At 42.0% G+C, this 15,188-nt stretch overlaps 1 long non-coding RNA gene across 1 annotated transcript; it reads right to left on the reverse strand.

Annotated features, from left to right (window-relative positions):
- Positions 1 to 11,109: 11,109 nt before the first annotated feature.
- Positions 11,110 to 15,162, reverse strand: LOC123365100. The gene is made up of 3 exons (XR_006577427.1): positions 15,093 to 15,162; positions 13,992 to 14,079; positions 11,110 to 11,236 (listed from the first exon to the last, which is right to left on the reverse strand). It is a non-coding gene; the product is annotated as an uncharacterized LOC123365100 (long non-coding RNA).
- Positions 15,163 to 15,188: the final 26 nt, after the last annotated feature.

Consider the following 15,188-nt stretch of genomic DNA (forward strand, 5'->3'; position numbering starts at 1 on the left):
CATGAGTTAGGAAGAAGACCGCCAAAGTTGGAGCTTGGGAGGAGCAAGGGGCACAAATGTATCGGGGACATGGCTGGGCATGTGAGAGCTAATCAGAATGTATTGTCTGGGCCTCTATCTTCAGCTGTGTCCAAAACAGATGGAGAAACTGGGGAACAGGATCACTTTGACTTCTCACTCTCCTATGTGTTCTCCAGTGACATCTGCAGTACTGGAAGCACTGTAACTGGCTAAAAGGGACCTCAGATTGTTATGGATACAATTTAAAATATTGCTTTAGAAACTCTTTTGTACCCATCATGGAGTCCACTCACCACTAGGGGCACCTCCTCCTGGCCACTCTTGGGATCAGCTCATTCTGAGTCCAGTGCCACCTTCTACTGCTCACTACACACCCTGCCATGTCTCTTTCTCACATTCTCTACAACTCACTGTGCTCTGTCTTTCAGTCTTGACCCTCCTGACAGGTCACTATGGTCCTCCCCTTCCAGGGTATCAAAGACTTTCCTTATTAATAGTCTCAGGCAGTCTTCTCATTCACAACCCCAATGGTTTCACTTCCCCAGTGACTGGTAGGGGAACATGGGCCCACCCTCTACTCCAGGTTCCAGCTCAGGGAACCTCTAATGATTAGGTCTGCATCATCCTTGTTGTCTTTTCTCTGAGCCTTTCATATATCTTTTGGGTCCTTTCCTCTGGGTTTGCCAGCCCTAATTCCCTCCTTCGAGATAGTAACTGCTACCTAATGCCATAGCTCCCAAACACACCTCCCTTCTCCCAGGGAGTCACTGCAGAGTACTTCCCTGAAGCCCCTTTCTGTTGCCAATTTCCTGGTTTTACACTGTTCCTTCTCAGCTGGCCTCTGTCATAGAATCATAGATTATTAGGGTTGGAAGGGACCTCAAGAGATCATCTAGTCCAACCCCCTGCTCAAAGCAGGACCAATCCCAAATGGCCCTCTCAAGGATTGAACTCACAACCCTAGGTTTAGCAAGCTAATGCTCAAACCACTGAGCTATCCCTCCCCCATATCATTCAGGGGATTACTTAGGCCACGGTTGAAGGGAATTAGGTGGCCTATCTGGTTAATTGGCTCCCTTCTCAGCCTCATTAACACCTGCCAAGCTGCGGTGAGGTGAATACATCATCACAGTACCATACAAGATATACAGTTCAGATATGATTCTTTTGAATCTTGACTGGATTTGGTCAAATCTAAAATAGGTAATTTAGAATAGCATCAAAAATAAAAGAAAAATGGAATTTAAAGATAAGAGCCTTGATTTACAAACGTAGGATAAAAATTAAAGCTGGTCATCTCATTTTGTTGCAAATGTTTCTGATTGATTTCTGATATTAGTCAAATTATGAGAACATTCAACTACCAAAGGAAGTAGCTTTTAATCCTTCATCCAGGATTATCAAGCAAATTTAAGTTCACTGAAAATTTTAAAAAGCATACATTTTTATTTCAAGGACGGTAAACCTTTAATGAGCTCAGATGGGTAAAGAAGATGTTTGGGTTTGTTAAGTAATGTAGAATGTTTATTATTATTATTTATTTGCATTACTGAGGCACCTAGAAAACCTAGTCATAGATCAGAACACCATTGAGCTAGGTACTGTACAAAACACAGAACAAAAGATGGTCCCTGCCTCAAATTGCTTACAGTGTTTCCCAGGATGATTTATTGATTACATTTTTTATTACAGCATTAGAAAAAAAACCTGTTGATTATATTAAATGCAAAATAGGTTTACATTTACTGGCCTATGTCTGATATAGTTTTATATGCCAAAATGCACAGTTGAGTATATCAGAACCTTAGTTGGTGTCTGCTCAAAGATTCCGAGGCCAGAAGAGACCGGTGTGATCATCTAGTCAGAACTCCTGTATAACACTGGCCATAGAACTTCCCCAAAATAATTCCTAGAGCATATTTTCTAGAAAAAATATCTAATCTTGGTTGCAGCAACTTGGAACACTGTCCACTTATACCAGCTGAGGATCTGGCAAGCACCACACAATGAGGATTGCTCAACTCTGTGACTCAGCAAGGCCCACCAAGACATGTCTGGGCCATGATTTTCCCTGAGACATAAAATAAGGGACAGTAGCATCATGAGACCACCTCTCTCCTCCTGCACCCATACTGAAGGCTACAAGAACACTGGGAAGACAAAGACTTTGAACTGAGAAGATCCATCCCAGGCTGAGAAGGAAATTCACCCTGTGTATTAAGAACTATGACCTACCTACAACATCCAGTGGGGTGAGAAAAGTTGTTTGATTCAACTCTTGCTTAGTCTGAATGTTTAGGAGTTAGAATGTGTGTTTACTTTTGATTTTCTTAAGGTAACTATCTTTGACTTTTATGCCTATTACTTATAATCACTTAAAATCTAGCTTTCTGTAGTTAGTAAACTTATTTTAATGTTTTATCCTTACCAGTGAGTTGGTCTAAAGTGTTGGGAAGCTGCTCAGATTGCAAATGCTGGTGCATGTCCACTTTCCTTTGACAAAATGGTGAGCTAATTAATGAGCTTGCAGCAAGGCATGGTCAGGGGAGGCAGCAGGACAGACAAGTACAGTCAAGGCGGTCTAGGCAGCAGTCAGTGGACAACAGCCTGTTGCTCAGCCAGCTTCCTCTTCATGTTAGAAGATCAGGTACCCAATAGAATGCTCTCTGTCCTGCCAGGTGTGGCTGCTGTGGGGCTGTAGACCTTTATCACTAAGGCTATGTCTACACTGCAGAGATTTGTCACCAAAGTTATGCCATTTTAATTAAAGCACTTTAATTAAACCGCTGTTTCATGTCCACACTGTGCTCCTTGTGTCAGCAGAGTGCATCCACACTAGCAGCTCTTGCATTGACACAGAGAGCAGTGCACCATGAGTAGCTGTCCCACTGTGCAACTGGCCACATGGTGCTTTGGGAAGGGTTTGCAATGCCTCATGGAGGCAGGTACAGCATCACATGATGCAGGTTTCTAAATCCCATTGTTCCATAGACATCCTACTAGATTGCCAGCTGCTTTTCAACTGAAGTGGGGGGAGGGCTGGGGGAGAGTGTGTGACAGGGAGCATGTGGGGGGGGGGGAGACAGACAGAGTGTGTATTGGGGGAGTGAGTGAAAGAATGGGGGGGAGTGTATGTGAGAGAGCTAGAGTGTGTGTTGAGGGAGAGCGATTGTGTCAGCATGCTTCTCTTAAGACAGAGCAGCACGCTCAACTTCAGAATTTCCTGGAGCTTTGAAAAGAGAGAGGCGAATGCCTGCAGGGCAGCTGAGTTCAAAACAGTGAGCAGAGCAGTCATGGTGGGCATTGTGGGAGGTCAGTTATGGTGCTATAACTGAATGGCAGTTGTCACTTTAAGTTTGCCGCAAAACGCTTTATGCCTCGCGTCGTGGTGGTTTTATTTTGTCACTGAAACTGAAGAGTTTTGTTGCCAAAACTGGCAGTGCAATAGTGTACACCTCCACTGTTTCGTTGCCAAAAACTGCCTTTTGCCAACAAAATTCTGCAGTGTAGACAAGGCCTAAGGCTGTTGGTTGGGGCAGTGGTTCAGTGCACCACGGCAGTCCATAGGCTAAGGATGCTGTCTATGGACCAGCACACCTGGGTTCAGCATAGGGGTCCTAATTCAGTAGTGCACACTTGTATGGTCTAGATGAAATTAAGACACATGCACAACAGGCTGAAAAACTGTACGCAAAAAGTAGTTATCAATGATTTGCTGCCATACTGGTAGGACTGATCTAATGGATACCTGCATGTATCTGGTACTATCAATATTTTCATTAGTGACTTGGGTGATGGATTGGAGAATACACTTATAAAATTTGCAGATGACTCCAGATTTGGAGGAGTTGCAAGCACTTTGGAGGACAGGATTGAAATTCAAAATGATCTTGATAAATTGGAGGTTTAGTCTGAAATTAATAAAATGTAACTCAATAAAGACAAGAGTAAAGGACTCCACTTAGGAAGGAAAAATCAAATACAAAATGGGAAATAGGTAGGCAGTAATACTACAGAAAAGAATCTAGGTGTTAGTTTGCATCGCAAATTGAATATAAGTCACAATGTGATGATTGCAAAAGGCAAATATCTTTCTGGGCTATATTAACAGGAGTATAGTACGTAAGACATTCGTCTGCTCTACTCAGCCTGGTGAGGCTTCGGCTTGGGTACTGTGCCCAGTCTGGGGCACTATGCTTTAAGAAAGATGTGGACAAATTGAAGAAAGCAACAAAAATGATAGAAGGTTTAGAAAACATAGCCTATGAGGATAAGCTAAAAAAACTGGGCACATTTAGTTTTGAGAAAAGAAGACTGAAGGAGGGGGGTTGCTGATAAAATATGTTAAATGTGTTTAAATATGTTAAGGTCTGTTATAAAGAAGACAGTGATGAATTGTTCTCAATGTTCACTGAAGATAGTAAAAGAAGTAATGGGCTTACTCTGCAGCAAGGGAGATTTAGCTTAGATATTAGGAAAAACTTTCTAACTGCAAGGATAATTAAGTTCTGGACTAGGCTTTCAAGGGAAGTCGTAAAATCCCCATCATTGGAGGTTTTTAAGAATAGTTTAGACAAACATCTGTCAGGGATGGTCTAGGTATATAAGGTATCCTGCCTCAGTGCAGGGGGATGGACTTGATGACCTCTCAAGGTCCCTTCCATCCCTACATTTCTCTGATTTCTGTGGGTTTTTTATTTGTTTTTAACATTGACTAGAAAGTTCAAGATACATATTAAAACACCAGTCCTCACTATTCCTATCTTTGTGACTTTTGTGTCATTTGTCGATGAAGGTGAAGATGAGGTGGTTGTTTTTAACAATACACCTTTTTTAGGCTTGAGTGGAACAAACAATTATATTTTCCTATAATTATTTTACATGTGTTTATGTTTGTGGTATGTGTAGCTATATAACTGTTATGTCTCCATTTTCTGTGTACCTTGAAATATAGAGAATCACTCTGATTGTATCCTGAAAAGCAAGATCTGTGAGGTAATTCAAGATGGCTGCTACTACAGACTGAGACATAAACATTGCACTCTCACAAAGAAACTTTATATATGTTCTGTTTTTGTTGTCCTTTAATATAAAATAAAAGCTATCCAGATTGAAAGTACATGTTGCTTTTTTGTATATGGAAAATACGAAAGGGTGTCTAATGTAAATACATCACTCGTGTATATTTATGGCAATGTGTTTATGTATCTTGAGTCATAAGGCTTTTCACCGCCATAAAACCATCAAAGAAATTAAATAGTTCTATCAGATTTAGACAGAAGTCATGTGATATCAGAATCATAAGACAGTCATATGCTAGCAAGACTAGTCATACCTCAGTTTCAAAATGCAGAATGCAAGAGCCCAACTTTTCATTTTAATGGAAAAAATTTAGCTGTCTATAATAATGTAAACTTTGATTCCTGATCATTTTGCTAAGTGACCACAACTCATAATTTTCTACAGAACCTCCTTATCATAGAAGGGTAGTGTTATTACCTCATACAATAGAACTGTGATATGTGCTTTCATGTTATTTTATAGTGAATAATTTTGGTGACTTTGAGTGCTTAGTGAAAAGAAGTCCATGGGGAATCACATTAGATGTAGTGTTAACAGTGTCAAATGTAGCAAGGCCATGTCTTGTGAGAACCCCCCGCAACATAGCTATGCCGGAGCACCTCAGTCTTGACTTCCTGCATCTCTTTTATTACAACCTTAGGCCTCTTAAAAGCAGGGTCTGCCAAATGTGATGAGTTGTATCCATTGTGTAAAGGCTACGTGGTGTATAGATATATCCATAGTTGACTGCTTGAGATATTAGAGCTCCTTTCACCTATAGCCCATTGTTCACTGACTTACATAGTGGTCTCTTGAGTTAAATGATTGACAATACTATATACCCTATATTTCTTTTCTGTTTTTAAATTTACACCTTGATTAATGGGTGATAAAAAGATGTATATTATTCTGCCAATGAAAAATATAAGTCTATCACTATTAGACTACTATGAGGCAAAGTAAACTTAGAGCCTTCATTTCTCCTTCAGTTTCTTGCTTCTCTTCTCTCTTTCTGTAGAAGAGGGTAAAATATCCCCTTTCTATTGCAGTTAAACTATTCACTATGTTAAAATTACTTCAATGTTGTTCCTTTTCCACTTTCCCACTAGTCCATGTATTTATTGCGCATCAGTCCATGCATTTATTTATTTTTTACTTTAGTGAATCATTATATTTCAGTTCTATGAGATATCAGTCTCCTTACATTTTCTTCTCCATCACTTGCATTTTGTGTGCCTGGCGTTCTTCCATTCTAAACCTTCCCCATTCCATCTTAACTTTCTTTGGCATTATTTCTTTTCATTTTCTTCCACACTGTTTCATTTTCATCCATCTTCACATTGTTTCCTTCTACCATCCTTTGGCATCCTGCTATATTGTTTTCCTTTGACATCATTCTACTTTGTGTTCCCCATCTCTCTGAATTCTATTTTCCCTTACTTTAATTTGCATTCCCTACACTGGTTTTGCCCACTTCATTCATTCTCATTGACATTGCTGTTTTACCAGTTTTAAAAATTATTTTCCTCATTTTGTTTCCTTTTCCTTTCAGGTTCTCTTCTTTCAACTTTGTTTTCACATCCTTTCTTTTCATCTGAGGATATTTTAACCATTTCAAGGCAGGTAACATATCTGTTGCTTGTCATTTTAGTAATCTTGGCCTAATATTAGCTTTGTGAAGAAAATATCAAGGCATTTATTTAAATTTCAAACCTATTGTGAATATGCAGGGTAACTGAAAGGTTTTTAGGTTTAAAAATTGGCCTACTTAGAAACTATATAATAAGCCCATCATTTTTATAATGGGGTGATAGTATATGTAATGCTCTACAACCAAATGAGACACAGTGCTTACACCAAGGAGCTTGTAGTCTTAATACAGACAAAGAGAACACTGCTCAGACACATGCAACATAACCTTGACATGTAGTAGATCTTGGGGAGAGAGTGTTGAAAGGTTTTGCAGAAGAATGAGGGATTTAGCATAAAAGGAAGAGAGAAAAGATGCTTCTGTCTTTGTTCCTTCTCCACACTGACTTAGCCTTTAACTGCGTTCTCCACTGATATTCTTGCACAGTTGTGCCTAATGTAGCTAGGCAGATGGTTCTGAACAGGAGATAGATCCAGGCTCTGCTGAAGGGGCCAAGAAATGTTGAGCTGAGGGGACAGGTCCTCTCTTCTTTTCCAGCCTAAGAATGGACTGCCTTGGTGCAGAGACTCTGTTTTGTCCCTGTGGATCATAATTTGGATACTCCAGACCTTCACTCCTTCTCTCTAGTCTTCTCTCTAGATGTGGCAAGGGTCTCTCTCTTCTTTCTGAATTTGTGTCCTCTTCCCCGCAACCCATCTGTGTTTTAGCATAGTTTTACCTAACTGGCTCTGCAGCATGTAGGGACCAAGCAGTGAAAATGTGCTTAACAATCACTTTCAAGACTGCAGATTTTAACTCTCAGGAAGCAATGCAAAGAGAACCACACAGTTTCCTGATCCCAATGAATGCTTGTTTCACATGGGGCACACTTTAGCCCAATTCTTCTTAGAAGACCACATATCCATGATTTGGAAAAAGAAGCGTATTCAATCTAGGATGAGGCTGTCACTTTTTCTTCTGTTCTCACATGCTGAAAGCTTTGTACTATGCATTTCCAACAAAAGGAGGTTTTAGGGGATTTGAGTGCAGTGAGTTCTCTAAACTATTTCTGCTCTCTCCTATTTACTTACATGGGAGTGTCAGCCTGCACAGAAGCTTATGCTATGAAAGGTCAATTTGAAAGGACTACAAAGTCACCCTAATTCCAAGTGTCCTGACTAAGATGGTAAACTGAATCCTGTTTTAGTCTTATATTGGAAGTGCAGCAGCTGATTCCCTAGCAAAGGACTGAATCTAGCATGGGTCTCTTGCTTCAGAGGAGATATGGACCAGACATTTGCCAACTGATGCTATGAGGGCTGCTCATGTTTAATGCATCCAATTTACCCGACTTTCAAAGCCAACAAAAGAAACAATCCTGCATTGACAAGAAAAAAATTACGTCTTTTTCATCTTTAATTTCTATATTCCTGAGACTTTTTTATTTTGCTATTCAGCATATCAGATAACATTGCATGCACGTTAATGCACCTAAAATCTAATTATTTTACATATAAAGCTAGAGATTGAATCCAATTTTTGGATTCAAACCCTGGTTCCGAACAACCACTGAAGTTTGGATATAGATTTAAATGTTGTGCCTGGGGCCCTTCACAGCACAAACCTATTACATATTCCCTGCACATGCACAGATTAGTGATTTCAGTGTGTGCTAACTGATCACAGTAAGTGACCACATTCATTTTCAAAGGGCAGCTCAGAAGGGTTATCTACCATTCCCTTTTATGGTAAGATTAATCTTCAGACTGATCAAAGGTTCTCCATGACTGTCAAGGAAACCTGTTGCATTAACTGGAGTAAATTGAAGGACCAAACACACTTATTACTAGAGATCAGCTAAGACTGCACCTACAACTTAAATTACAAACCCCTCAGGGCAGGGACCGGTCACTTGTCACTTAGCTGGAAATTATAATAAATAGAAACTAAGTGGATTCTGCAGTTGTTCATTGGTTTTTCCAGGAGCAGGGGATTATTGGCTTCAAAAACATTTAATATAAACTATGTTGCTTAAGAAACTATGAGTGTGTAGGAGTCCAGGGCAGGCATATAAGCAGGAAAAGAAACTCCCCCTCCCCCAATAACAGCAAAAAGCTTGTACTCAGAGTGTGATAGACAATGATTCCTAGAACCACCTATTATATCAGGGAGACTTTGGTTCACAATTAGGTCTAACTCTTTGAAAAGCAAATGACTCATGCTCTTCCTTTTTATACTTTCTGGTTATTTCCCCCTAATAGGAGAATGAGCCCCAGCTGAGTCCAAGCATGTTTCCCCTGACCGAGTCTTGGCAGTCCCTGTGCAGTGAAGGTAGGTAGCTGTGGTGACTGCTGTGATCAGAGAGATCAATGATACCCCTTTACTTACTGTTCCTGAGAGTAGAGCTAGAGGCCATAAGGTATCATGTAGGATTAAACAACACTGCATATTCTTTGTTCTGTGCTAGGTGCCAGGACACAGATATGCGAAAGCTAATAAAATGAGATGCCAGAGCAACTTTATTCCAGCCCCACTCCCTGCCCTCAATGTAGTGGATATATCAGGGTGGGCCAACGTGGGGAGAATTTAAACTAGAGTTAGGGTTAGAGGGGCCCATGAAGAATCCCCCTCTGCAGAGTTCATGCTGGAATGATAATATAGACCTAAGCTGTATTATAGAATCATAGAATATCAGGGTTGGAAGGGCCCTCAGGGGGTCATCTAGTTCAACCCCCTGCTCAAAGCAGGACCAATCCCCAACTAAATCATCCCAGCCAGGGCTTTGTCAAGCCTGACCTTAAAAATCTCTAAGGAAGGAGATTCCACCACCTCGCTAGGTAACCCATTCCAGTGCTTCACCACCCAACTAATGAAAAAGTTTTTTCTAATATCCAACCTAAACCTCCCCCACTGCAACTTGAGACCATTACTCCTTGTTCTGTCATCTGCTACCACTGAGAACAGTCTAGATCCATCCTCTTTGGAACCCCCTTTCAGGTAGTTGAAAGCAGCTATGAAATCCGCCCTCATTCTTCTCTTCTGCAGCCTAAATAATCCCAGATCCCTCAGCCTCTCCTCATAAATCATTTGCTCTGGCACTCTAATCATTTTTGTTGCCCTCTGCTGGACTCTTTCCAATTTTTCCACATCCTTCTTGTAGTGTGGGGCCCAAAACTGGACACAGTACTCCAGATGAGGCCTCACCAATGTCGAATAGAGGGGAATGATCATGTCCCTCGATCTGCTGGCAATGCCCCTACTTATACAGCCCAAAATGCCGTTAGCCTTCTTGGCAACAAGGGCACACTGACTCATATCCAGCTTTTCGTCCACCGTAACCCCTCGGTCCTTTTCTGCAGAACTGCTTCCTAGCCATTTGGTCCCTAGTCTGTAACAGTGAATGGGATTCCTCCATCCTAAGTGCAGGACTCTTGCACTTGTCCTTGTTGAACCTCATCAGGTTTCTTTTGGCCCAATCCTCTAATTTGTCTAGGTCCCTCTGTATCCTATCCCTACCCTCCAGCGTATCTACTACTACTCCCAGTTTAGTGTCATCTGCAAACTTGCTGAGAGTGCAGTCCATGCCATCCTCCAGATCATTAATGAAGATATTGAACAAAACCAGCCCCAGGACCGATCCTTGGGGCACTCCGCTTGAAAAACTGGCTGCCAACTAGACATGGAGCTGTTGATCACTACCCGTTGAGCCCGATGATCTAGCCAGCTTTCTATCCACCTTATAGTCCATTCATCCAGCCCATACTTCTTCAACTTGCTGACAAGAATACTGTGGCAGACCATAATTTTGCCCTTCTTCCTTGATTCTCTTTAAAGGTGTTCCTGGGGGCTGCTACCGGCTGCAGGAGGCCCCTTTCCTCTGAACAGATTGCCCAGATCTATGACTGATTCCCTTGGAACCCTGAGAGCTGGGATATATTTGCAGGATATAGAGGCCAGCATGACAACTTTTTTCCATATTGGGGTGGAAACAAATCCTATTTCAGCCTTCTGCTCCCTTCAGCAGAACAATTGGTGAGAAAACTCCCTGAGGAGAAACCTCTCCCCTTGAGCCCCTGCCCCAGGGTTTTCTCAAAGAAGAGGTCAGCATTCATGAAGTGGCAATATCTTTTTGCAGAATCAGCTCCTTTAAACACTCAGCCTGCACACTAATCTTCTTGTGACACTACGGATTCACTTTAAAATTGGATCTTTACAACTGACTGACTAGTACATTTAATTTACCTACGGCACCAAACAGCTGTTCAATTTCTGTTCAGTCTGAAAGCAAGTGTAATCATTGCGTGTTCACTGCTATGTTCTGGTTACATTACCAGCACATATCATCCGAGCAGTTAATTACTGCAGAGACAATGGCTCTGACTTACCTGATATAGTATATTATCATTCATCATGGATTCATTTCTTCTTCTTCATTGGTAATTTTGTTAACGGTGCTGATGGTATTTAACAGCAGACTCCCTTGATGTTTAGCACTATTATGTCTCCTCGGATGTTGCTCATATCCTGCAAGCAGATTGCTTCTCTAAGTTCTTACCAGATTTCTTCATAATGTCAATTGATGTCCCATGTAGCAGTAAGAAATGACTGAGTAATGTGATTCCCTGATCTAATTTGTGCAAAATGTATTAGTCAATCATTGTGCCTCTCAAGAAATCATTTGCCATGGATTCCTCTTCCTTTGCCACTGAGCAACTGATAGTGTGTAGTGATCCTCTGGCCCAGTTTTTACAGCTTTTCTTTGGGAAATGGGATAAGGAGAAAGGCTGGTCCAGCAGCTAGAGCACTAGTTTTGGAAAACCTGGATTCAATTCCCTGTGCCACCACAGACTTCCTATGGGACCTTGAGCAAGCCATTGAGGCCTAGAGCCACAAAGGGACTGGTTATTTCCCCCAATAGGTGCCTAAAGTCTAGATTTAGATCCAGCGTGATCCATAAAAGCCTTGTCCAGCTGCTATCTAACCCTATCGGTGCCTAAACTCACTCACTGCCTATACTTCAGCTGTAAAACTTCCCTAGACACCTAAATTTTTGCTCCTGGGCATGCACACTGCTGCCCTCCTCTAGGCATGCAAACATCTATGTTGTACCTAAACCCCACCATGACCCACAACCCAGGGGAAGATAGGCTGGTGATTGACTATCTAGCCTATGTATCCAGTAGGCATCGTCTGAGTATGTGGACTGAATCAGGCCCCATTCAAAATCCAGCCACTGGAGGATGAGGAGGTGGTGCTACTGCCTTAGAACTGTTAGCCCAGTGGTTGGCACACTCACCTGAGATTTGGGAGACCTAGGGTCCCTGCTCCGCTGACTAATTATTTATCCAAAGTGCAACAGCTTCAGCAGAAGAGATTGTGGGAGACCCACATCAGAACATCCCGTGCCTCAGGGGATAAAGCGCTCAGAGGTGGGAGGCTCCTGTTCAAATACTTTCTCCCATCAGGCAAAGAGGGGAATTAAGCCTGGGTCTCCCACAACCTGGACAAGTGCTGTAACCACTGGCCTAAAAATTAAAAGGAAGGCAGTAGCACCATCTTCTTCTCTGGCATTTATTGCAGATGCAGCTTAGTCACCTAAGCCATGTGATTCCAGGAGAGGGTTTCCAGCCGTGGATTGCTAGCAGCAATAGGCACCTCCCTGCAGCCCAGACTTAGTAACCTACCTCCCCGAGAGGGGTAGGGCTTATGATATACCCCTTTCCTCAGCATTTCTCACTGGCTAGCAGCTTCCCACATGGTGTACTTGTTTTTGTGGATCCCATTCTTAGGCACTTGTCTCTCCCCAGGCATTGTATAGGAAGTGTACGCCTAACTGAGGCTTTGTGGATCACAGTGTTGTTCCAATGATTTTCTAGCTGCCTACAGGTTAGGCCTTGCAACGCTCTGTGTTACAATGCCTAAGTCCGTTTGTGGATCCAGGTCTCTGTGCCTCAGGTCCCCATCTGTAAAATGGGGATAGTGTTGTGAGAATAGATGCATTAAAGATTGTGATGAGCTCAGATACTATGGTAATGGGGTCATATAAGTAGCTAAGATAGATAGATTTATATGGTGCTGTACATTTACTCAGTGCTTTCTCCATTCAGTAAAATTTGTACCTGCCAGTGCACAGTTAAAACTGAAATTAAAAAAAACCCCAAAAAACAAAAAAAACAAGACAAGACTAATCAATGCAAGTTTAGGAAAGTGGGAATGTAGAGTTTGTTCAAGAAGACGATTGGGGAGGAAGGAGTCCTTGAAACAGTGGGTTTTTAGGAGGGATTTGAAGGAAGTGAAGTGCCAATCCTGCAGTGATTTAAGCATGTGAGTAGTCCTATTGACTTCACTACTCATGCTTAAAATTAAGCATGGGTTTAAGAGTTTGTCTTTACTACAGTTATAACTCTAGTGTTGCCTCTAATTCAAGTCCCATCCACATGCAGAACCCTTTAACTTGATCATGTGGTGTTTTTAACTCAGGCTGGCTGAGGGATGTAGGTTACAGCTTGCATCAGCACAACTCGTCAGCGGCTAACACAACCCCGCTGTGCAGCGTGAGTGTAATTTTGCAGAGTGGCTGCTCTCACTCAGGCTAAGCTAACACATGAGGAGTAACTTGAGTGTAGATAATGCAAGTTAACTCTGAAGAGCGTACGTGCGTTAAGTCTTTGCAGGATAGGGGACAAAGGGAAGACACTGAATTCAGCCAGAATTGAATGGATTGGTTGATTCAGAACCTGCAATGTGAAAGAGCCCCACATTTTTTTTGTAGACTTTGTTCTCTAAATGTGTCCCTTTTGCTTGTATTCAGTTTGCTTGCATTTCCTGCTCACATATGTGCTTTCCCCATATATCCTTTTCCTGCCTCCCCTTCGGGTAGTCTTAGTCACATTAAATGTTTGTATAGTGTCCTCAACATAAAAGCTGCTCAGTTTTCTGGCCACATTCCCAACTAAGCAATCCACAAGCAATAAACCCCAAATTAAATTTCTGGATTGTATATCGGACCCACATTATTTATAGGGGTTTTATAGAACGGTGGAGGTTTACCTTCACAAAGTGCCACTCATTCTTATTTCCAGTATGTTCTAAATGCATTTCTGTATTAATTCATATATTTATTGACACTGTCCTAAGCCACATAGTTATGTTTGGGCTCCTCAGATCACTTTTTAAGGATAAGTGGTCGAGTAATAAAAGTCACCCCACAGATTTTATGTAGTCTAGAAGTCACTGCTGACAGAGTATCAGGACCAAGTTAAACTTAAGCCTGAATTACCTTTCACCTCCCTAGGGAACATTCTCTCCAGCCCACTGATGTCACTGACAGAGCAATGCGGCTGCACCTCACGTCAAAGCAGTCAACCCTGGACAAAGATAAATAAACTATGAATAAATAGACAGCTTCAGGCTCCTAGCACAGTCAGTGCCTTACATCACCCACACAAATATTTACCCACTAATTAAAACGTTACAAGTGAGGAAAATAAAATGGTGATAAATGTGAAAAATAATTGAGAATTGGATTTCTTCAAGAGCTGGCTGCCTGTCTTCTCTATGATCCCTTCTTGTAACTGCTTTGAAGTAAATCCTGCCAGGTACATATCTTTGTAGTTGCAGCAAAAATGCTGTTTTTATTTCAACACATGAAATTAAGCAATACACATATGATAGGGATGGTACTTTGTCAGGGCTATCTCTCAGCTCTGCTGTGAGGCACATGACCAAAGGCCAAGTTTCAACATCCAGCACCCACCTCCGTCACACCTCCCCACAGATGTTCTGACATCTCCTGGCAGTAGACTGAGAAGTGCGTGGGTGAGTGGTGGTGTGACAGAGAATGGGGGGGCAGCAGGGTGCTGGACCACTTTTTCTTCAGCAACTGGAGAACCAGATAGTGGAAGGAAAACTCCAGACCCTTTGCTGCGACTCTGTCTTCCCATTCTCCCTGCCTCAGTTACCCAGTTGCATGCTTGCTCCACTTTTATCCTGTGTCCCAGACTTTGTAAACCCAATTAATGTAAGGTATTTATATGGCCCCATTATGATAATACTTCCCAATCTTTAATGGATCTATTCTCACAGCACCACTGTGAGGTGGGGAAGTGCTATTATCCCCATTGTACAGATGGGGAACTGAGGCAGAGAGCGGCTAAGTGGCTTGCCCAAAGTCACACAGGAAGTCTGTGATAGAGCAGAGTCTTAAATTTGGGTCTCTCAAGTTCTAGGCTAGTGTCCCAATCACTGGAACATCATTTCTCTGTAAATCCTGACCCTGGCCCCATTTAGAAGCAAAGGGGTTTAGATAACCTGTGGAAGTTAGGGATGGGAATCTTGAGAGGTTCACACATCACTGATTCTCTCATCTTCTTCAGCATACCTTAATGAGGGATACCACTGAAAATCTCCCTGCAGTGCAGGACAGGGTACAGCATGGAGCAGTATTCTTGTCTGTGACTGTTAATTTACATCTAGC

The sequence above is a fragment of the Mauremys mutica genome, chromosome 2 (assembly GCF_020497125.1).
Source record: "Mauremys mutica isolate MM-2020 ecotype Southern chromosome 2, ASM2049712v1, whole genome shotgun sequence".
Taxonomy (NCBI): Eukaryota; Metazoa; Chordata; order Testudines; family Geoemydidae; genus Mauremys; species Mauremys mutica.